The sequence below is a fragment of the Hyperolius riggenbachi genome, chromosome 2 (assembly GCF_040937935.1).
Source record: "Hyperolius riggenbachi isolate aHypRig1 chromosome 2, aHypRig1.pri, whole genome shotgun sequence".
Lineage (NCBI taxonomy): Eukaryota > Metazoa > Chordata > Amphibia > Anura > Hyperoliidae > Hyperolius > Hyperolius riggenbachi.
In genome coordinates, this window is record NC_090647.1 from 430,233,878 (window position 1) to 430,257,300 (window position 23,423).

The 23,423-nt window shown below is 41.7% G+C and overlaps 1 long non-coding RNA gene across 1 annotated transcript in view; it reads left to right on the top strand.

Annotated features, from left to right (window-relative positions):
- Positions 1-22,036, top strand: part of LOC137546911 (uncharacterized) — a 147,869-nt gene extending 125,833 nt beyond the window's left edge. The window contains exon 2 of the long non-coding RNA XR_011026399.1: positions 14,519-22,036. This is a non-coding gene — a long non-coding RNA (uncharacterized lncRNA). The remainder of the gene's footprint in view (positions 1-14,518) is intronic.
- The last annotated feature ends 1,387 nt before the right edge of the window (positions 22,037-23,423 follow it).

Below are 23,423 nucleotides of genomic sequence, written 5' to 3' on the forward strand. Positions count from 1 at the left end.
CTCCCATGTCATTTGCTAAACACAGCAAAATCCTGTATTCCGGTCCTTTGGAGATCCCCGAATCCCGTGTCCCTGTGGCTGGAAAGGGTTCAGGCTATAGCTGACATTGAGGAACTTATTTTTCTGAAGCATGATAAAATGGACAAATACACCAGGACATGGGCTTTGTAGTTCGACTTTAAAGGGATACTGTAGGGGGGTCGGGGGAAAATGAGCTGAACTTACCCGGGGCTTCTAATGGTCCTCCGCAGACATCCTGTGCCCGCGCAGCCGCTCACCGATGCTCCGGCCCCGCCTCCGGTTCACTTCTGGAATTTCTGACTTTAAAGTCAGAAAACCACTGCGCCTGCGTTGCCGTGTCCTCGATCCCGCTGATGTCATCAAGAGCGCACAGCGCAGGCCCAGTATGGTCTGAGTCTGCACAGTACACTCCTGGTGACATCAGCGGGAGCGAGGACACGGCAACGCAGGCGCAGTGGTTTTCTGACTTTAAAGTCAGAAATTCCAGAAGTGAACCGGAGGCGGGGCCGGAGCATTGGGGAGTGGCTGCGCCAACACAGGATGTCTGCGGGGGATCATTAGAAGCCCCGGGTAAGTTCAGCTCATTTTCCCACGACCCCCCTACAGTATCCCTTTAAAGATGGGGAGGTTTACAAGGCTGTAATGAGGTGAGGTGGGATGCTTCCCCAGTTCCTTAGGTAGATTCCCCTTGAAAGGATTGCTGGTGACCCAGATGGACGGAGAGACGGAGAGACCCCCTTCTGGCAGACATCTTGTTGTTTGGATGCTACAGAGAAATCTCAGGGGCTAAAAATGTTGGTTTGCATTGATCACTTCATTTTGTTATACTAACTTCTGCTTTATAGGCCATTCTGCTTTGTTTAGACTTATTGTTGCGACTAAGGGTCTGTTTCCCCTACACACAGATTGGATGCAGAATGAATGCAGAAAAACTCCAAAGACTCCAATGAATGTCTATGGGCCTGTTTCCACTAAACGCAATTTTTCTGATGCAGATTTTCTCATAGGCATTAACTGGAGTCAGTTTTTTCTGCATCCATTCTGCATCCAATCTGCGTGTAGTGGAAACAGGCCCTTAGTCTTGCTTATGAATATTTTAATTTCAACCGAAATATACTGCTCTTTCATGCATAATTTATGTTAACGAATGTATCTTTATTCTTCTGTACACTTTTTTGTGTTCATTTGCATAATCGTATGTATAAAAAATTATATATATAAAATATAAATATAAAATAAAAATATATAAAATAAGTAAATAGTGAAGTCAGTCGGATTAAATAGTACGAAAAATACATAGAACAGAAATCAAAAGGCAAGACCAATTCTGGTGTCTCTGTTACACCAGGATGGATGCAAACAAAATGGACAAATGATGCATTAAATTTACAAATAAAACTTAACAAAAATCATGCAAGGAGATATACATCTATATGTACAATTAATAATAATAAAATATATTATTATTTTTAGTTATAGATGTCAGGCAAGTCAACTAATTTTTCATGATTGAAAATACAACCATTTACTAAAAATGAATGGGCACCATAAGGCTGATTGGGAGAAGCTTTACTTTACAGGGTGTGGTACAGGTCCATTCCAAGGTTGTAGATTCAGCAGATTACATATACCTTTTGCTAACATATTGGAGCACAGTGGCTAAGTGGATGGCACTCCAGCCTTGCTTTACTAGAGTCCAGTGGGGTAACAATAGCCCTCGCAACCCCTATCATCATGGGGGAGGGAGGGTGGCTGGGGACTAAAGAGGCTTGGTCCTGAAGCAAAGTGCAGAGTACAACAGAGGCAGCATCATACTTTACCTTCATCCAGAAAACAGAGGCGCCAATAGGATAAAAAAACACTAAAAGAACTTAAAAACCCATCTTGGTAATAGAGGAGGCAGTGGTGGACTCACCCCCTCCAAGCAGAACACACAACTGTGGATTTTCAGTCAAAACAATTTTATTGGATACTCCAAATAAAGTGCAACGCGTTTCACGGGATGCAAACCCGCTTCATCAGGCAATAACAGAGGCGCTCAGTGTTGATGATACTGGCAGATGCTGTTTACTCCTATCTGTTATTGCCTGATGAAGCGGGTTTGCATCCCGTGAAACGCGTTGCACTTTATTTGGAGTATCCAATAAAATTGTTTTGACTGAAAATCCACAGTCGTGTATTCTGCTTGGAGGGGGTGAGTCCACCACTGCCTCCTCTATTACCAAGATGGGTTTTTAAGTTCTTTTAGTGTTTTTTATCCTATTGGCGCCTCTGTTATCCTATTATCTACATCAAGTCCACCCTTGGTGGAGGGTTGCACCCTTCCTTCTTCAACTACAGAGAGTGACTTTTTAATCCTGAGTGGGGTCAGGACAATCTCCCCACCTGCTTTGACAGTGGTTGCCTACTTGGTAACCCTGGTTTGTGAGTATTAAATTAATATTATTACTCTATCAATTATACCTTACCAGTACATACTACACTATATTGGGCTCTTGGTGTTCTCTCTTTTTTTCATCCAGAAAAGTGACTCTTGATGCATGTCATGTGACATGCAGAGATGTCAGCCACAAGTAGATAGGCTGTATGGTGGCTGAAGTGAAGAGAGGAGTGAGAACCTGTCTGTCTGCTGGATGAAGGTCAAATATGATGCTGCTGCTCTATAATTAGAGGGGCAGTAATGCATTGGGATCTTGGAGGCAGGGGCGCCTGAAGCTGCAGGCACTACAAGCAGCCGCTTGGGGCGCCTGCCTGTCAGAAAGCGCTGTCCACCACTACTAAAATTAATTATCTTTTAAATTTGTCCCTCCACTTTGCTGCGCGGCTTGGCTCCTGGTACTTTCTACTACACTCTCCTTCCGCCCCCTCCCCCCGGTAAATAGAGAGACAGCTCAGCAGCACCACCTCTCCACCCCTTTCTATTAGCAGTGACAGAGAGTGTGGATCTGCCTCTAACTCCGCCCCCCGCCAGCCAGAAGTTCGGGTCCCTAGGCTTCCCGCTGTCTGACCCATCAGACCATGCTTTCCCTGTGTCCCCTGTGTGACCAGCAGGCAGAGGTGAGGGTAAGCTGCAGGGGGAAGATTGGAATCAGCGCAGCAATGCTGATCAGTGCAGAGGAGAGAGGAGGACAAGGCAGCTGTGCACTGTGTGAGCCCAGAGCTGTGTATATCAGCATTGTAGCATGTGAGCTGTAGGATGCTGATGTACACAGCTCTGAGCAGCTCATAGTACACAGCTGCCTGTCAGAAGACTCACACATCCCCTGCTCATCCCCTGATTTTGCATCCCCCTAATTTAAAGTGTGTCCCCAGGTGCTCTGTGCAGTAGAGGTTACCTGTCAGTGTCTGTCTCCACTCTGCCTTACATACATGCACCCTATGTGGTTGCCGGCATATACATGGGTGTGTATGTGACATCACACACGCACCCACATATACGCTGGTAACCACCCGGGGCGTGTGTATGTGAGGCAGTGTGGAGACTGAGCCATTGGCGGACACAGACAGGTAACATATACTGCAGGTTACAATTATTTTATGGTGAAACATTGCTGCATTACAATTATTTTATGGTGAAACATTGCTGCATTAAAGTACCCCTGACACTGATATTTTTAATATGTTTTTCTTCCTAGTGCTCTGTGACTAGCACACAGCATCATCCTCCCACCTCCAGCGCTCCCTGCGGGCCCGTTCTGACATCACATATGGGCAGAGAGGAAGTGGCAGTTCTTCCTCCTCTCTGCCCATCCTCCACTCAGCCCCTTCCACCTGCAGGCTTAGTTCCCCTTATGATCTGCTGCACACAGCACGCAGGGGAGCTGCGCTGTGTGTGGTCTTGTAGCGATTGAGGTTGGAAGGATATCCAACCTCAATAATCACAAGTCTGCACACAGCGCAGCTCCGCAGCACGCTGTGTGCAGTGGTTCATAAGTGGAACTAAAACGGCAGGGGGAGGGGGCTGCATTATGAACGGGCAGAGGGGACAAAGAACTGCCACTTCCTTGCTGATCATATTCGACATTCTGCCTCAGTTGAAGATTACGACTGAGCAGAATGTGGTCTACAGGGGGCACAGGAGGGGGAGGATGGTGCTTTGTGCTAGTCACACAGCACCAATAATGTAAACAATATTAAAAATATTAGGGACAAGGTCTGGGTCAGGGGTAGTTTAAGATTATTTTCATGGGGCGGCAAGGGGGGGGGGGGGGGCGCACCACAGGTTTTCTTGCCTGGAGTGACAAAATGGTTAGAGATGCCCCTGCTTGGAGGGAAGAAGGGTTTGCAAGGGGGACCTGACAGGCAGAGTCTTACTGGGAGGTCCGCCAGGTTTAAATTACGCACAGCTAGAGTTCCAGGTTCAAATCCCAGCCAGCATTTCCTCCTAGAACCCAAAAACATGTTGGGTGCTTAATTGCTTCCCCTGAAACACTGGTCACAGACCGATTGGAGTCGGAGATCGCGAGTCCCCTCCAAAAGACAGTTGGTGATTGGAATTTTTTAAACAACAGCATAAAGCATTGCGAAATGTGTCAGCACAATGTTGATGCATAATACAGTACTAATACAAGATTTATGCAAATTAAATTAACTACTGGGAGACCTGCATTTAAGATTTTTGTAGGCTCAACCTGGGACGGGGGGAATTGGGGGGGGGGCGGCCCTCCGCGCGCCGCATCGAAAAATAGGGGGTGCGAAAAATTTGGTGTCTGCAGCGCGCGCGAAAAATGGGCGTGATCATGACATTCTATGGGCGGAGCTAACAGAATGATGCAACAGCGAGGCACAAGAAAGCAGTGTTTACGCCGTGATGTGGTCAAACGTGGATTCACATCATAGGTGTGCAGAAACTGTGTGTTGCTATTTAATAGTATGCCATAACCCCAATGCAGCAAACACAGCCAACTATGACCATTAAATAATAAATGCAGCAACAGTTACCCCAGACACCACAAAATAAACGCAATGGGCAACATTTCAGCACAAAATAAACACATGGCGGGCAACATTTCAGCACAAAATAATCGCATTGCGGGCAACATGTCAGCATAAAATAAACGCAATGGGAGCAAACATGTCAGTACAAAATAAACGCAATGGGGGCAAACATGTCAGTACAAAATGAACGCACTGTGGGCAAACATGTCAGTACAAAATAAACGCACTGCGGGCAAACATGTCAGTACAAAATAAACGCACTGCGGGCAAACATGTCAGTACAAGATAAACGCACTGCGGGCAAACATGTCAGTACAAGATAAACGCACTGCGGGCAAACATGTCAGTACAAGATAAACGCACTGCGGGCAAACATGTCAGTACAAGATAAACGCACTGCGGGCAAACATGTCAGTACAAGATAAATGCACTGCGGGCAAACATGTCAGTACAAGATAAACGCACTGCGGGCAAACATGTCAGTACAAGATAAACGCACTGCGGGCAAACATGTCAGTACAAGATAAACGCACTGCGGGCAAACATGTCAGTACAAAATACACGCAATGCGGCCAAACATGTCAGTACAAGATAAACGCACTGCGGGCAAACATGTCAGTACAAAATACACGCAATGCGGCCAAACATGTCAGTACAAGATAAATGCACTGCGGGCAAACATGTCAGTACAAAATGAACACAATGTGGGCAAACACTTCACCTGCAAGAAAAAGCATTTACTCACCTGGCAGAAGACGTCCCCTCACGCAGCCGGCCTCTGGTGCCTCAGGTGCAGCTCCCCCTGGCCTGGACGATCTTCAATCTCCCGCTCAGCCTCTCACAGGCAGAGCAGGGCTACGGCAAGATGGCGTCCGGAGGCGGAGCCCTGTACTGGAGACAAATAGTCTCCAATACAGGGCTCCGCCTCCGGACGCCATCTTCCCGTAGCCCTGCTCTGCCTGTGCCTGCCGGAGGAGAACATTGCAGGCTGGAGCGGGGCTGCGGGGAATGAACTAGCGCAGCGTCTAGTAGACGCTGCGGCTAGTTCATTGTACGGTGGCCAGAGTCCCGAGGCCGGGACGTCCCGCTGCTAAAAGCGGGACGTTTCCTGGGACCTCATGAAGCCTGGGACAGCGCCCCCCGAAGGCGGGACGCATCCCGGGTAAAGCGGGACGTATGGTCACCGTAATTTAAGCTAGTCATTAAGCCTTGGATAGAGGAAAAATCTTTGGTCAAACAGTACTGCAACTGAGCATGACTCATGTTTAACAAGATGGAGAACTGTACTTCTAGATTTAATCTGCGCTGCAACCTTCTGGGGAAATCTGAAATTGCAGCTTAATCACAATATGCAATGTAGGAGCTAGAGTACACTGCAGCAGGATTAATAATAGCAGCCAGTAGATGAAGGTTGCTGTTACATGTTTACTGTGGAAAAAGGAGGTTACCACTGTGCTGCTATTAATCGTGTTACAATTATTTTTTACACGATTTTCATTACCAGTATATGTCTTTGATGTAGCTGTACTGTGCTGTACTAAAGCTGTTTCCTTTATCACGGGAAAGCCTCATGTACTGCTAACAGCCACAAGAGCAGTGTGTTGTGTCTGCAGATTGCTCAGGGCAAAGCATGTGACGCTGACTCACTAATCATTTCATCAGATGTGTACTGTGATTCCTGTACATTCTACCAGGAGCAAGTGTTCATTACACTATAACCCACTACATTTCTTCATAGTATGCTATGCCGACAGTTTATCGCTCTCTGTTTTCTAGCGTGCCTAAAACGCACACATTTTATAAAGAAAGTATTATTGTTACTTGGTGGAAACACTTTTGGTATTATTTAATAATGTGCAGCACTTTATCACATTTCACAACGCCATTGCAGTAAGCAGACCATGAAGAGGTTATTGCTATTTCAGAAGCTTGACAATTCCTGGCTTTTATTAAATAAGGCTGATCGGGCTTCAGTGAAAATGAATTTACTGCTATGAACTGAAATATATTGCATGTTATTGTTGCTTTGTCATTTGCCTTATTAACACCTTTGGCTGCCATTGACAATATGAATTCCTGGATGACTGCACTTGCCTTTGACAGTCATTGCTGTGATATATGCCATCATGGCTTTCAAATGGTTAAAACAAGCTTATGGCAGAATTATCCACCACAGGGTTATTTGAAATATAATGTGCAGGTTGCAGACTTTTCTTTGTATTGGGTTGGCTCTCCAACTGCCTGATTAACCATGAGCTGCCGCAAATGGTGAATCCCCCCCCCCCCCCCCCGGGGGCAGGAGCTGCTTCCCCTGTTGTTATGCCAGTGCTCCCCTGGGAATATGGCGGTGAAGGTGCGCGCCGGATCCCGGCAAAAAGTTGGCAGAGCGGGACAGGACCATCAGCCCAGCATAGGCAGCGGGGGGAGAGCACGCCTTAAAACTCTATGTGAACACTATATCCAGGACCATGTGAGTGGTTTTTAATAATAACGTTTTTAACTGTTATACTGTATCACGCTATGAGAAGGCTATGAGAAGCTTATTTTTTGAGGCAAATGACTACTAAGTAGGAGGGGATGGTATCCATTCTCTGAAGGCGATCACCTGTACCAGGACCCTGAAGCACCGCTCTGCTGGACTCTGACCAGTCTAGCAGTGGTAGAGACATCTGGAGAGTGTGTCTTTTATAAGGGTGTATTCAGTGGTGGACCTGGAGAGACTATTGATGATAGCAAGATACACAAGGCTGAATATTTTAATGGACTAATGTCTTTAAGGACTTGCAAAAAAGGATGTGCACTGAAATATTGTTTTGATATCTGAATTGGTTATAGCCTAAAACCTGATTGAAGCGCACTCTGGAAACGCATATGGTTTTAATGTTTTAATCTGCTGGAGTGCTTTGATATTGATTGATGATCACTTGTGGCTTTCATTCGGGCTCAGGCAGAAATAGCCAAGCCCAATTGGATTTGCTTTAATCTGCAGGCACAGAAACTGTTACGGTCCTGTTACGGTCCTGGAGCCCACACCACCAACCTCATTCACAAGGTCTTGATTGATTCTGCTCTCTGCAAACACAAAAGGTGAAGGTTGGCTCAGTGTATTTTCCATGCTGACAACAATATCAGCCAAATCTGTATTTGGACTCAAATTTCAAAGCACTTTTTCAGACTGTTCAATTCTCATCATAATTCCAATATGATTCAAATCCATGTGCCCTAACTTGTTGTTAGCGTTTGAATTTGGAAGATTGAATACAGAAACTGGCCGCACACCACACTTCAGCACCCGCAGAAGTGGACAGGGTGATGGGAAGTTCACTTACTTGCGGTTCATGCCGTGTTTCACATCACTCCGATGCGGTTCATGCCGTGTTTCACATCACTCCAATGCTCCCACCTTCCGGCTTGGAAGGAAGAAGCATTGAAGTCACGGGAAGCGCGGCATGCGGGAGAATTCAGGTTTTTTAATTTAATCTTCCGAATCCGAATCCGAACACCAACACTACTTGCATAAAGACTGCTTTTCTGTGCTGAATAATGGTTTCCGAGATATACAAAAATGATCTACCTAGTATTCTGTACAGTATTTACTGGAGCTATCTTAATTATTCTTTCATAACCATTCCCACCAACAACCATTTCTTTCTCCAATTCACAATCATTACTTTCTAGCACAGGAAGATTAAAGACCGCAAATACAACACTCTGTTTCCTTAAAGAGTAACTGTCAGGCTGCAGAAGCTAATTTAAACCTCTATTCTCCTGTGTTAAACAGTTTAGAAGGAAGCCCAAAAGCCATTAGTGAAGATAAAAATCTCAGTTACCTTTGATGTGTGCTTATCTTAAAGGCTGTTATAGACCCATAAGGACGCAAGCCGCATACTAAACTGCAAAGCATTCTGGGGCCCTCCCCTCGGCTGCTAATGAGACGTTACAGCAGCTTCTAATCAGTCCAGCGCGTAGCACTGATAAATCTCCGGGCAGAGTACACTGCAGGAGTCAGCTATTGTTCCTAGCCACATGGCTCATTAATATTCACTGCACACTGTGTTGTTCAAGTACCAGCTTTTCTGTGATCAGGAAGCAGGCAGGACATGACGACACATTTGACAGAAAAACATGGAGCCTGCCATGAGCTGTCAGGAGCATCTATCTCTGCATATACTATATACAAATTCTGTGAAATCCAAACGTGGACAGTGAAATGCATATGTAATGTAAGTACAGCCAATCTTTAGCTACTGATATATGTGTTTATTTTCTCTGAGACCTTATACCCAACAGCTCCTCTTTAACTGGTGTTTCAGATAGTCTACCTGAGCTGCACACTGAGATTGATCAACCTCTGTATGTCTAGAGGAGATTGCCAGTGTCCTTATGGCTGCCTCGGCTGCTCAATACGCCGCTCATTCTCACTGTGTAACTCTTTATTGTACTTTATTGCCTTTTGTTACTCAACCCTACAGCAACAAACTTTTGAGCAGAACATGTTAGAGAATTAGCAGAAAATGTTAGAAAAATAACTTTGACCCTAAAGTCTTCTACTGTCTCTTCTAACTCTGCTTTAATAATTTTTGTCTTGCTCTGCAATCCCCTGAGCTGCAGCTTATCTTGGCCTTGTATCAGTTTCTTATTAGTTCTCATTTCATTTCCACATATTCTCAGGATTGTCCTTAGGAATCTGTAATGGCATCCACGTCTTTAACAATGCCTTGTTTGTTAAGATTTTAACAATCTGTTTACTTACAGTACAGACACGTCATAAGGCTACAGCTTCCTGATGTGTTCTGCTGCTATAGAGACGGAGCTCTATATGCGTTCCACCTTGGTTACAATTCTCTGAGGCGAGCTTCTTACTTTGTATTGCCTGGCTATGACTACTTCCAATTTCATTGGCTACCACACATGTACCCTCCGCTACTTTGCTATTTAAATGTTGCACTGTTGGCTTGCACACACGGACACTCCTCCTCTCTTGACAAAGCAGGGTGACTCCTGCGAAACTAGTGGGGTCTGTCGGGGAGCCCTCCGTCTATTCTTGCCAACATGCCTTGCCCGCTCCATAACTCATCATTCCAACTGGGCTTAGTATCCTCCTAGCCTATGCACATTCATAACACTTCATACGCTGCTCCGAGGACATATTTCAGATCATGTTTTTGCCCATATTAATGATTGTTTATGCATTGTTTAAGGCATTTATGTATTGGATTTGCACTATGATTGACATTTTTGATACTGTTTCATTGTAGCAGGTATGCATTGCATACTGAACCATACATATGATTCATACTGAACCTCTGATGCTGACAATCAATCAGTTTGGACAAATATACTGCAATTGGTTATTGTGCAATGGCAAAGATTTGTATTGGGTTTTTTATGTGTTTTAATTGTATTGTACTATTACAAAGTATTGAATTAATAATGATCATGTTATAATAAAAATCCTGTATATACTTTTTTCTAAATGTATAATTGAGTGGTGCTGTTTCCTTGGGCGTTCTGTTCTCTTCCTTTGTGTATGTATTTTTTGGCCTAGCACACGCTAGATAGGCCAGTGTGTGGACATTACTTATTGTAGCCAAATGTGTACATACTGTGTAAAGAAAAAAATAAAACCTGCTGAGGGGAATGATAATTTGCAATCCCTGTATAAACCTTGAGATACCAAGGTTTCCAAAGTGTACATTCAATCTCTAAAATGTGCCTTCCTCCATCTGAGCTGCATAGGGAGCTGTTTGGATATTGCCGAGCATCCTAACATTCTCTGGACTGCATCAACAACATGATTTATCGTTTTAAACAGGGTTTTTGTCATGTTCAAAAAGGCTCCTACTGGTGTGGCCACTATACATTAATCTGCACACACAGAAGGAAGCCTATGTATTTTCAAATGGATGACTCACCCTTTAATCAACGAACGTCTGATGCAGCATACATTGACAAAATCATACATCAACAAAATCAAAACTTCATTTTTCCATATCTAAAAACGCTGCACTCTCAGAGTGAATTTAATTCCTATATAAGGCAATAAAATATAACTGGGTGCCACTAAGCTTTTAATGCACCGGGAGCTTTTGACAATAGTCCTCTGTGTAGAGGATTCTTAGGTAAAGGAGCTTACAAAACAAAAACAAAAAAAACTACTATAAAAGCAGTGTTTATTTAATGCTAGGTCTTATATCTAATTCCTAAATGATTGTCTTTTTTATTGCAAGGGCAAAACTCTCCAGGCTCCAGCCATCTACGGTCTCCAGACATCACTGTCTCCATGACTGCTGCTTTCTCGTCAAGTAATGAGAGAGGGCGCTGTAATCATAGAGGTCAGGACGTCTGGAGATCATTGGTGGAACCTGGAGAGGTCAGTCACTGCTCTCTTATGCTCCGCTGCCACTACTCTGAATTGGAGGGAGGGAGCTACATCTGGCTACCTATACAAGGGAAAGCCATCTGGTTATCCATACAGAAGGGGCTACCTATGACTACTTATATGGGGGGGGGGGGTAATTCTACTTATCTATATGGGGACCCCTGAGGCCACCTGTACTGAGGTGGCAACCTATACTGAGGGGGCTGCATCTGACTACCTATACTGGGGGGCCCCCTATCTACCTATACCAGGGGTCACATCTGGTTACCTATACCAGGGGCTTATTTTGAAAACTCATACTGGGGGTACTACCTAATACTGGGGCCACCTCTGGCTACCTAAAATGGAGGGAGTTATGTGCAATTAACAGCCTGATTATTTTTGTACGTCATCGAGCAGTAAAAAGTTACCAGTGGCAGCAGAAAGATCAGTATTCTATTAGCTTTCCACTGAGATCTGAACGATCATCAAAAGGCAACAAGCAGGTAAACAATCAATATGAGATAATGATTGTTTACCTGATCTAATAGTGTAAGATGGCCTTTAAAATGACTCTGTTAAGTAGTTAGCATATCTGTGTTGGCATGCTGAACATCTGCAAACACTGAGTATAGTAGTTGGCGGGTGCCAGGCCCGCGCACTATTAATACTTAATGGAGCCAATAGCATCATTCTGCTAAGCCCCTGATGAGTTGATAGGCAATGATGGACGTAGGACGGAGCTCCAGAGTGACTTAACACACGTGACCTGGCGTCGTTGTCAGCGTTAAGGAGGGAGTTTTAACTAGTGACAGGTTACGGGTTGGCAAACAGTGTGGCATCCAGGTATTAAAGTGTACCAGAGACGAGAGATACTTACCTTTTTATACATACCTGAGGCTTCCTCCAGCCCCATGGGCACCGATCACTCTCACGCCGCCGTCCTCCGCTGCCTGCAGCTCTGGAACCGAGTCCCGTAACTTTGTGACCAGTCTGACGCCAGTGAAGTGTGCTATTTACATATCTCTCCAGCTGGAGAGATACATAAAAAGTGCACTTCCCCTTGCGCAGACTGGCTGTGACTGGAGAAAGTTACGGGACCCGGTATCAGAGCTGCAGGCAGCGGAGGACAGCGGCGTGAGAGTGATCCGTGCCCATGGGGCTGGAGGAAGCCCCAGGTATGTATAAAAAGTTAAGTAGCTCTCATCTCTGGTACACTTTAATACCTGGGTGCCATGCGCATGCCACACTGTTTGCCAATTCGTAACCTGTCACTAGTAAAACTCCCTCCTTAACGCTGACAACGACGCCAGGTCACGTGTGTTAAGTCACTCTGGAGCTCCATCCTACATCCATCATTGCCTAGCAACTCATCAGGGGCTTAGCAGAGTGATGCTATTGGCTCCATTAAGTATTAATAGTGGGCGAGCCTGGCACCCGGGAGATTTACCCTCCCTCACATCAGTAAGTAATGTATTATGCACATATAACTATAAATCCTCACTCACTGTGATAATTACACACATACCCAAAGTCATTAATGCTGCACTGCATGCATAAGCAAATGAATCCTCCCTCACCACAGTATTAAAAAAAACAAATCTTTGCACACATCCCTAAGGTAGATAAACTTATAAATTATATATAAACAAACACCAGCAGTTCTTACCAAAGCCAGTGTACTTTATAATCACGTTTGCCTAACGTGAAATAACATTAAACACTGGCAAGGCTGCAACACTGCCATTAAGAATTGCTGAGGAAGCAATTTAGGTCAAACTTGATATGTAACCCTTAGGGTTTTAAAGTACCAATATGGAAGATTTATCTTGCTTCTTTTTTGGCCAATTCACGTATCACGTTGCAGCCTCTACACAAAGAATTTTCAGTTTATTACGGGTTTCATTCAGCAATTTAGAGAGGTAGAAAATATTTTTAAAAGGCATTGTGGGAAACTGAGAACTGATGCACAATTGGGCCTGTAAATTCCTGACAAACTAAAGTTTATATGCAGAAAAGATCCCATCTCCCAAAAGATATCCCTTCAAAAATTGAGGCTGACACTCGTATTCACTAGTTCATGTATTTTTATTGAGGGTTGAATGCCATTAAAGGAAATTTAAAAAACATTTAGCAGGGTACCTCTATGATAACAGTTAAACACAATATGGTATGGTATGGTCCAGTAATTGAATAGCAACCATCAAAGATTATTATATATAATAACGATTTGCTCAGTACTGGAGCAAGGTCACAGTGCTAGGAGAAAATCAGTAAATCATTAAAGTGCAATATATGTTCAAACAACTCAGCTGGGGTATGGTGAATTGGACCTATATGGCAAATAACCACAGTGAAATGAATACTGCTGAAAAAAGGATCCTTTGTATATATTGCACAGTTAGCACAAATGCATAAATCAAACATTTTGTAATATAAGCTGAGAAAATAGTAATAGATTAAATAGCTAAAAATGAAGCAGCAAAATGGTATGCAAACAGATGAACAACGCCTCTTGTAAAGTATATGATTGTATATGGATATGCACATTACCATAGACACAAAAATCATCATATTGTGTTGCAGAAGTTAAGTTGTAGTTGGTTTCAGCGCCTGGTATTTCTGGTACTGCAGATACATTTGCACAGTATAGGCCAATAAATCTGCCAGACAGACTTTTTTCTGCAGCCATTAATTAATCAGATGCTGCTTGGTTTGAGCACCTACCAATTTACCCTCCTGTGTTCATTCTGTTATGTATGTCTATCTTTAGGAAGTACCATTAACTTTTTGGCAGAGAATGGGGTGACCAATGGTTGGGAAAAATCTTTGTAAAAGTGCATTTATCCTCTAAGAAAATGGCCCAATGCAATTAACTTTTTTTCTCCTGAAAGATATTCTCATCTTTTATTTAGAATACTGTAGCTTTTCTGCACTTTGCAATTGAAAAAGTACCAAACGGTAGGTGGAAAAGTACTATCTAAAATATTTTAAGTATTTTCTTTCTTGCTGGAGATCTAAAAGACATTTTATTGACAAGTTTGAAAATATAACGTAGCGAGAATCTCAGAAGAAAAAGTTAATTGCATATGGGCCAATGTGTTTATTCTGTACTTTGTTTGCTATCATTTTGTGACTTTGTATACCCTCTATGCATTGTTTTATTCATTATCTTTTCTGTCTTTTTTCTGTTTTTAGTTTTTTTCGGCTGGGACTCTTAAATCTTGTGTGTCTGCATAATGACGAAGTGGTGGGAGCTTGGTCATCTTTGTGTACGATTGCCACTAATGTCCTGGAGACAGCTTTGGACAATGGATTTCTTTCCATGCTTATCTGTTAAATGTTTTACTCTGTGCTTGTCTTTATAGATTTGTAAATGTGCAGGCAAGGGGTGCTGACTATCATACTACACTGAATAAACAAATCAGAACACATTGGGGAAAACAGCAATGATTAGATCTAAAGACTACTACACTTCCAGACATAAATTATAATGTTTTATAGGAAAGTTTTTCATCTTAAGCACATCAGTGTTTTTACCTAAAAATATTCATGTTACCCTATCAGTATCTTGCTGTGCTGCACAGCACAGCACAGGGTAACATGCTCTACAAATCTTCTGCTTTAGATTCTGAAAAACCTTTTAGTGTAGCGATAGTCCACTCACATGAACAAAATGAAACCATTTTAAGATCACCTCCCCATTTTTCTTGAGTCATAATTATGGTGTTTGTCAAAACTGTACAAGCTTTAACTGTCCTTGTCTATTTGTTATTTTTCGAGGTAATACTAAAAAGGGAATATGTCACTAAAAATTATAGTTTCTTTTTGTATACTCAGTTTAACATTAACACATGTTTTTAATTCAGGGTACAAAAAGCAAGTACTCTAGTTTGACATCAGTTGGTTGAATCAACTCCTATATTTCAGGGATACCAGCTCTTTGGTCTTTGGTCAAAATACCCAGGGGTGCTCTCTGCTATATAAGAATGTCTAATGTGTCTTGCTACATTGCACATAATGTAAAACAAAACAGGCAACTTACCGTAAGCATGAAAAAATGCCCTTCACCACCCTTCCCCATAAATCGATCTAGCATGGAGACTGGAGAGAAACAGGAAGCTGACAAGGGCATTCAACCTGCCCTCGTCATCCCACACAAACTCAGATGGTATCTTATTTATGATTGTACAGTATGCATTTTTTATTGAATACTATTTAACTATTGCCTGTTAACTTGTAAACATTCGGGAAACCTTTTCCATGTAATGCCAAAATATTATTGTCTAAATGACTGCCAAGAAATATATACTAAAAGCAATTTGCACCTGATAGGTCATTGTATTTTTTGCCTAAAGGAGTTACAAGCATGTAGTGGATCTTACCGACCATCTATGCCATTTTAGGACACAGAAACAGTATTTATTTAAATGGCTTCTCAGATAGACCCCAGATGTCAACATCCAACAGGACAGCATGCTGAACTGAGCAGAATAAAACTACAAACATTGTAATTTCTTTTAGGCAATGTTTAAAACCTGAACCATGATAAATTTCAAAGAAGTTTTAAACCACTGATCTATCAACTATATAATATCTTTTACTGTAAAGCTTTTCAGGTTTTCTATTATCAAGGGCCTGCAGTCCCTGACATACAGAATGATTTGCTATATTTACCCTGTTTATTTTTTAACAGGTAAAAAACAAATAAACAAATATTAATGTTAGGAAACACTATTGCTTTCCTAATAAAACTTTTTTTTACTTGTGGCTCCTGCCCCAGGTTCAGTACCACAGGTGCCACAGTGGTGGCCATTTTGAAGTGTTTTACTGGTCCTGCCCACTCTGCATATGTGACTGCTTTCATACGCCACCCTCCCCCAACATGATGCTATACTCACCTTCTGGATTGGTATAGAGGGTGGGGTGAAAGTGTCCACAGTAGAAAAGCATCAGTATTTGCCATGAACATACAGTATTGATCAGGACAGAATAGTGGAGCCCTGACATGTGTGATAAATATGGTATTCTGGAAGAGGATAGTACAGTTGCTCAAACTCAGTCTTACCTCTCTGTGGGGGAGGCTAGGAGTGCTTTAACTGTGACAAACAGCTTCTGATGTTCTTTCAAGGAGCTACCGGCTCTCTTGTCGTCTGTATAGAGAGTCATTTTGTCAACAACAGAGCCTGCAGGCCATGGACAATGGAAAAGTTTAGAATTGACAAGTGATATAACTGGCTTATTATATACAGCTCCCTGTGATAAAAGGAAAAGCGTTATTGTACTTAGAAGTACATCTGGTTTTAAAGACCATTAGATCAGTCTGGTGCCTCATTCATAGTGTTGGTGTTCAAATTTGTGATATTGAGTTCGGAAACCTGAATTATCATGAACACCACACTTCAGCACCTGAGCAAGTGGACAGTTCATACTTGTGCTTCACATAACTCTGGTGCTTCCTCCCTCCAAGATGTGTTGCGCAAGTAAGTGAACTTCCCGTGATCCCGTCCACCTGCTTGGGTGCTGATGTGTGCTATTCGGAAGAATTTGGGTTACCCGATTCAATATTGTGAATTCGAACACCAACACTACTCATTTAGCTTAAAGGACAACTGAAGTGAGAAGAATATGGAGGCTGCCATATTTATTTCCTTTTAAACAGTACCAGTTGCCTGGCAGCCCTGCTGATCTGTTTGGCTGCATAGTGACTGAATAACACCAGAAACAAGCGTGCAGCTAATCTAGTCAGGTCTGTCTAAATCACCTGATCTGCTGCATGCTTGTTCAGGGTCTATGGCTAAAAGTATTAGAGACAGAGGATCAGCAGGATAGCCCGGTAACTGGTATTGTTTAAAAGGAAATAAATATGGCATCCTCCATATCACTCTAGTTACAGTCGTCTTTAAAATTCTTGAACTGGCAGTGTGTTGCATGGAAGATGTAAGAGCTTGTGAATCAAAAAAACCAAAACATAAACTCAGCACACCACAAATCTAGTTTAATGCACGCAAACAATGCTGTTTACCTAAAAAAAAACTCACACAAGTGTTTTCAAGGAAGTTAAAATATTTTAGATACCGTATTTTATTTATAAAGAAATAGAAGATATTGAACACTATTTTCTGAGGTCTTTTGTTAGCTATATCGATAAAATATCATGTAAAGAAGCAAATCTCTATCCTGTCATGGTCAGTTCATCTATTGAAAACACTATATGATTGACGATGTGCAGTGTCCTAACCATTAGCTGCAAGTCAAATTAGTACATTATTCAACAATAAGGGCACATTCACACTTAATGAAAGTGGTTTCCAGATGTTCATGGCAACTAAATAAGAGAAGACAAAGTGTAGAGAATGTGGTACTTCACGGCAACCATCTGCTACAGTAGGACTATTTTAAACATAAAATAAAAAATGGCATAGTTGATTGCTTGCTTAGAGATCTGCATATCACACCTTGGGCCATATGTGATACCCTTTTTCTACTAAGTTTTCTCCTAGTTGATATTTTCTCACATTATCAATAAAATGCCTTTTAAGCGATCAGCAAACAAAAAATACTCAAAATAATTTTTACAGTACTTGTTCACCTTCTTTTTAGTACTTTTTCAATTGCAGAGTGCTAAAAAGTTGATTTAAACAGAAGATGAAAAATATCTCCTGGGTGAAAACTCAGGAGAAAAAGTGAATTGCATATGGCCCCTTGTTTCTCTTTGCACTGCCCTCTTAAAGGGAAACTATAGTCTTTCTATATAGTCTTTCTAATTTATTTGTTTACATATCAATATGAAAATGATTCATTTAATGTAAATACACATCAATGTGTGTTAATGCATAAACAAAATATATAGTTTGTAATAGCATATGTAAAGGGGAACAGCCATATTAATACATTACATATATAGACCCTTATTCCTGCTACATGGTGGTTTGCCTTGTTCATGCTATCGTTGCAAGATTAAGGGTCTAGTACGACTCCTTAAATATACTGCACTCTATCTGTGACTAATGTATTATCTCAGCAAGCATTTAGATGAAAGTATTACAATAATAAACCATTCAGGTGGCAGAGAGTATAATTTGTGTACAAATTTTATCATATCTTTTTATGGCACAACACTAGAGAAAACACTTAGAATTTAAAGTAGTCAGTGAACAGCTTTTATAACCATGTACATTTTGCTGTCACATCAACACTGGCAACAAACACTGTTAAGTGAAGAATGTCAAAATTGAGCCCAGTGAGTCAATATTTTGTGTGCCCATTATTTTCCAACACTGCCTTTACTCTCCTGAGAATGAAATTCACTAGATCTTTACAAGTTGCCTTTAGAACACTCTTCAACTGCCTGATGAAGCTGGTGGATGTTAGAGACCTTGTGCTGCTCCACCTTCTGTTTGAGGATGCCCTAGAGATACTCAGTGGGGGTTAAGTCTGGAGATACGCTGGGTAGTCCAGTATCTTCACCCTCAGTTTATTTAGCAAGGCAGTGGTCATCTTGGAGATTTGTTTGGGGCTGTGGTCATGTTGGAATGCTGCCCCGAGGCCCTGTTTCTGAAGGGAGAGTATCATGCTCTGCTTCAGTATGTCACACAGTACATGCTGGCATTCATGGTTCTCTCAATGAACTGTAGCTTCCCAGTGCCACCAGCACTCATGCAGCCCAAAACCATGACACTCCCTGCACCATGCTTGACTGTAGGGAAGACTCACTTATTTTTGTATTCCTCACCTCATTGCTGCCCCACACGCTTGACACCCTCTTAACCAAATAAGTTTATCCTTTTCTCCTTAGACCACAGGGGCATGATTCCAGTAATCCATGTCCTTATGTCTGCTTGTCTTCAGCTGTTTGTGGCATTTCTTGTATCTTACATCATCTTTTGACGAGGCACCCCTCCAACCCCAGCAGCACTTGTACGTCTGTTTGCAAAAGACAACCTCTGGATATGACACCGAGCACGTGTCAACTTCTTTGGTCGACCATGGAGAGGCCTGTTTTGTGTGGAACCTGTCCTGTTAAACCACTGTATAAGAGTTCTTTGCCATGAGGCATCTTTCTGAACTTCCAGTGACCAGTATTAATGTCAGAGAGTGATAACACCAAATTAAACAAACCTGCACCACATTCACACCTGAAACCTTGTAACAGTAACAAGTAACATGGCCCTGGGGAGGTAAAATGTTTAATTGGGCAGAATTTTGGTGTTCTTCACTTAGGGCTGTACTGACTTTTGTTGCTGGGACAGCAAATTTACACTGTTATGCAAGCTGTACACTGACTACTTTACATTGTCAGTGTCATATCTTGAGTTTTGTCCCATGATAAGTTATAATAAAATATTAACAAAAATGTGAGCGGTGTACTTACTTTTGTGAGATATTGTATATGGAACAGCAAACACATACAAGATAGATTTCACATCAAAAAGTCTTCAAAGGACAATAGTAATTGTATGCAGTTGATACACATTTCATCTGACTGTGCACAATCAATCAGAAGTTAAATATGAACTACTACCTTGCTTCCGAAAACTCATGACTTTTTATTACCATAGCTTGTAGCTGTTTACGTCATATTCTTTCCTCCCCCAGTACATTGTAGCTGAAAATGTTGGTCATAGGTCACTGCAGGAGAATGTTTATGAAGTGTAACTGGAATGTGTTTATTTTGATAAATAAAATTATTGCACTTCCTCCTATTTATTTGCTTGTGTGTGGGGAAAAACAATGCTACCCTCCCTCAAATATTCCAGTGATCTCCCTGGCCAGGTTGAGCTGTTGGTATCCTCCATTCTGAAAAAAAATAAACAGACTCATCATGATACTAGACATTGCACAGAGCTCAGATTATTTGTCTCTATTATGGGGAGGGCAGACATGGCTAGGTCTAACCAAGGAACACACAATTATCGCTCTGATGAAATGAGTAGGGCTATGCATTCTTTTATGAGCAAATAGGTGATTTAAATAAGGGTAAGTAGGCTACACGTATACTGTTCCTTTAACCCATTAGCAACATTATTAGAGTTATCTCGCTTGAGATAAGTGCACTGCTTTTGACTTCAGTTGGCAGAACTGGTTGTGCTGTAAATTCTTGGAATGTGTTGATCTCTTTTTACTAGCAGAAAATATAGAAAGTGAAAGCAGAAGTCCTCTGTTATTGTCTCACACTGCCCCCTAGTGACAAGTGGCCATAAATACGCATTACAGCAGTACTAATTAGAAACAAGGAAATATAACAAATAAATAAAAAACATAAAAAAACAACTCAAATAAATTAGCCAGGAGCCCTTGCAAGCCTCTGAATACAGTGGCTGCTAAAGGCTTAAAGTAAATCTTAAACAAACACTATTGTTTCTCTTTGAGCAAGCTGAATGATATATTTTAGTATGAATGACAAAGCAAGTTTTTACATACATCAGTTGATACAATTAAAATCACTACATTAACTAAAATGTGTATATCCCATTTCACCAGTAGGACTTAAAGCCCTTAAACAACTGAAGTGAGCAGCAGCCACCCCTCTGGGGCATGATCAGTAATCTGCCATAGTCATAGTCTAATATAACTGTCCGGGTCTAAAGCAAATTTTGGGGGAAAGCTAGTTATTCTACTTTGAGCCAATTTGGAGGGAAGCCAGTTAAACTATCAGTACGTTTTGAGGATCTAGAAGGATACTGGAGTATGAAAAGGAAACCCACAGAGTACATACAAACTCCATGCAGACAGTGTCCCTAAAAGTGATTGGGAACCAGAACCCTAGTGCTGCAAGGCGAGAGTGCTATCCACTGTGTCATAATGCCACCCAATTGCTACTGAGCCATGTTCCCTAAAGTACTTCTCAGTACACTAATGACAGGCCCCTTTAAGATAATAGATGAGCTTTACAGCATACCCATCTTTGCCGTCTGTCTGAGACCATGTTTCAGAGATCCACAATTCCCTATACACTCCAGCAGCATAACTGGTGGTTGCATTGCACAGCAGATGCAGGCCTGGATTGACTCTAAAGGAGGTATATTGGAATAAGCTCTTATTATATAAAGGATCCTGGCATTAATTTGCACTGTTAAAACAGGTGTATTTCTACAGAGTAGCATGAACGGTCTCTCCCGCCTCCCATGTAACTGTGATAAAGTGACCTGTGCAGCATGGGTTTATTTAGTGACATACTCCTTTACGTTTATTAGCCATAATGTTTAAATGATAAATGTGCACTCTTGATGCAAATTTTCTGTGTTTTCTACAAGCTGCATTGTCAACTGTTGTGCAGTACTGATAGCCATGAATGTGATGCTGTTTTTCTCATTCTTCCAATACATGAAATTTTCTTGTAAGAAGCCTAAACTGTGTACAGTGTAACTTATAAAAAAAGAAATCACATTTTTAAGATAACTTATATTTTAACAGATGTAGAACAAAATGCTGCACTGTCTGTGCTACTGTAAGCATATCCCTTTTGCTACATCTCTGGATGACCGTTGAACAAATATAAATGCAGTAAATAGCAGTTTATGTTGATACTTTTTGCCTACTCGTGCTACCATATGAAATGGATAGCCTGATAGCCTTGCTGGGATATGCAGTTTTAATTTTTTTTGTATTTTTATTTTCATTTTAGAAATGCAAATTTGTTATTTGTTATTCTTGTTTGTCTTCTGCTGCTTAATTTATGTATTTACTTAAATAAAAGTGTTTTGTATTTATTGATATTAGCAGTACATTTGTGTGTATATTACTGTTAAGAAATGTGCCTTCTGCCTACTACCTAGGTTTCAGGAAAGCCATGCATTATCATGGCGTAAAAGACAATATCTGTACAAACTATCCTGTTTCAAGTTAAACCACCTACCTTGTTACCGCAACTGCTTAATTCACACATTCCATGCATAAATTTTATGCTCCAGATGCTATGTTTAGATCTCTTCCCAGTTTTATGTTACTGACCCTAAAACCCTGTGAAAATTCAGATGCACAGAGATCTACAGATGAGAAAAAGGAGAACGGATGACATTACAGATCATAATGCTATCAAACCAGGATCCCTGTACATGCTGACAGGTGTTAGTGGTGCTGCATTCACAGCAGACCACATAGAGAACATTAGAGAACATAGAGAGATCCTACAAAACAGATACAGATTAATAGTAAAATTGTCTCATCTTAACAAAGGACTTTGTCTGGGTCATATCAATAGGTATGAAATTATCTAAACTAGACTGTAATTGAATAAACGGATGAGCTTCTGGTCTGGTTCAGAGATGGAAATGTTTTGACTTGGTATTATTGTTATTGATGTATAAAGTGCCAACAAATTCCGTGGCGCTGTACAAAGTAAGAAACAAACATGGGGTACAAAGTAATACAGACACCAATATACAAAATACAGAGTTGGTACAAAATACAGAATCAGTAATTACAGTGACAAAAATAGGGTTAGAGGTAAAACTCAAAATTGCATCTATACTTTAAAACATTAAGCATAGCATAAAACTACTGTAGACAGGCCTAGATCTACATTACAGGAGCCTATAGGCACAGATGTCCTGGCACCCTAGACTTCACCCTCCATGAACCTACAAACCCCGCCGAACGGCATTGCAAGTGTGCTGGCTGTCCCAGCTGTCACTTCTCTTTTAACATCATAGGTAGCTACAGGCGCCCCTTAGTATTATGCTATGTAAACACTATGAGATTTTCTGGCAGATTTACTGATTTACAGATTGATTATTTCCAACATGTCCGATCTGATTTCTGATCATTTTCCGATCGATTTCTGACTGTTTTCCGTTCACCTCTATTGGAAATTGATTGGAAAATGATCGGAAATCAGATCAGACATGGTGGAAATCATCGATCTGACAGTAAATCTGCCAGAAAATCTCATAGTACTCTGTATTAAGCACAGTAGCTAGAGGTGCCCCGACTGATGGGAGATCTTGTCAGTGGAATTCAGAGACACGGGTGAGTAGCCTCTTATTTACTCGGGACTCTGCATAGAGAAGGAGGGATGCACTTGGGAAGGGGAGTGAGCCGCCTTTCCATCACCAGGTGCCAGTAGGCACAAGCCTACAGTGCCTTATGGTAAATTCGGCCC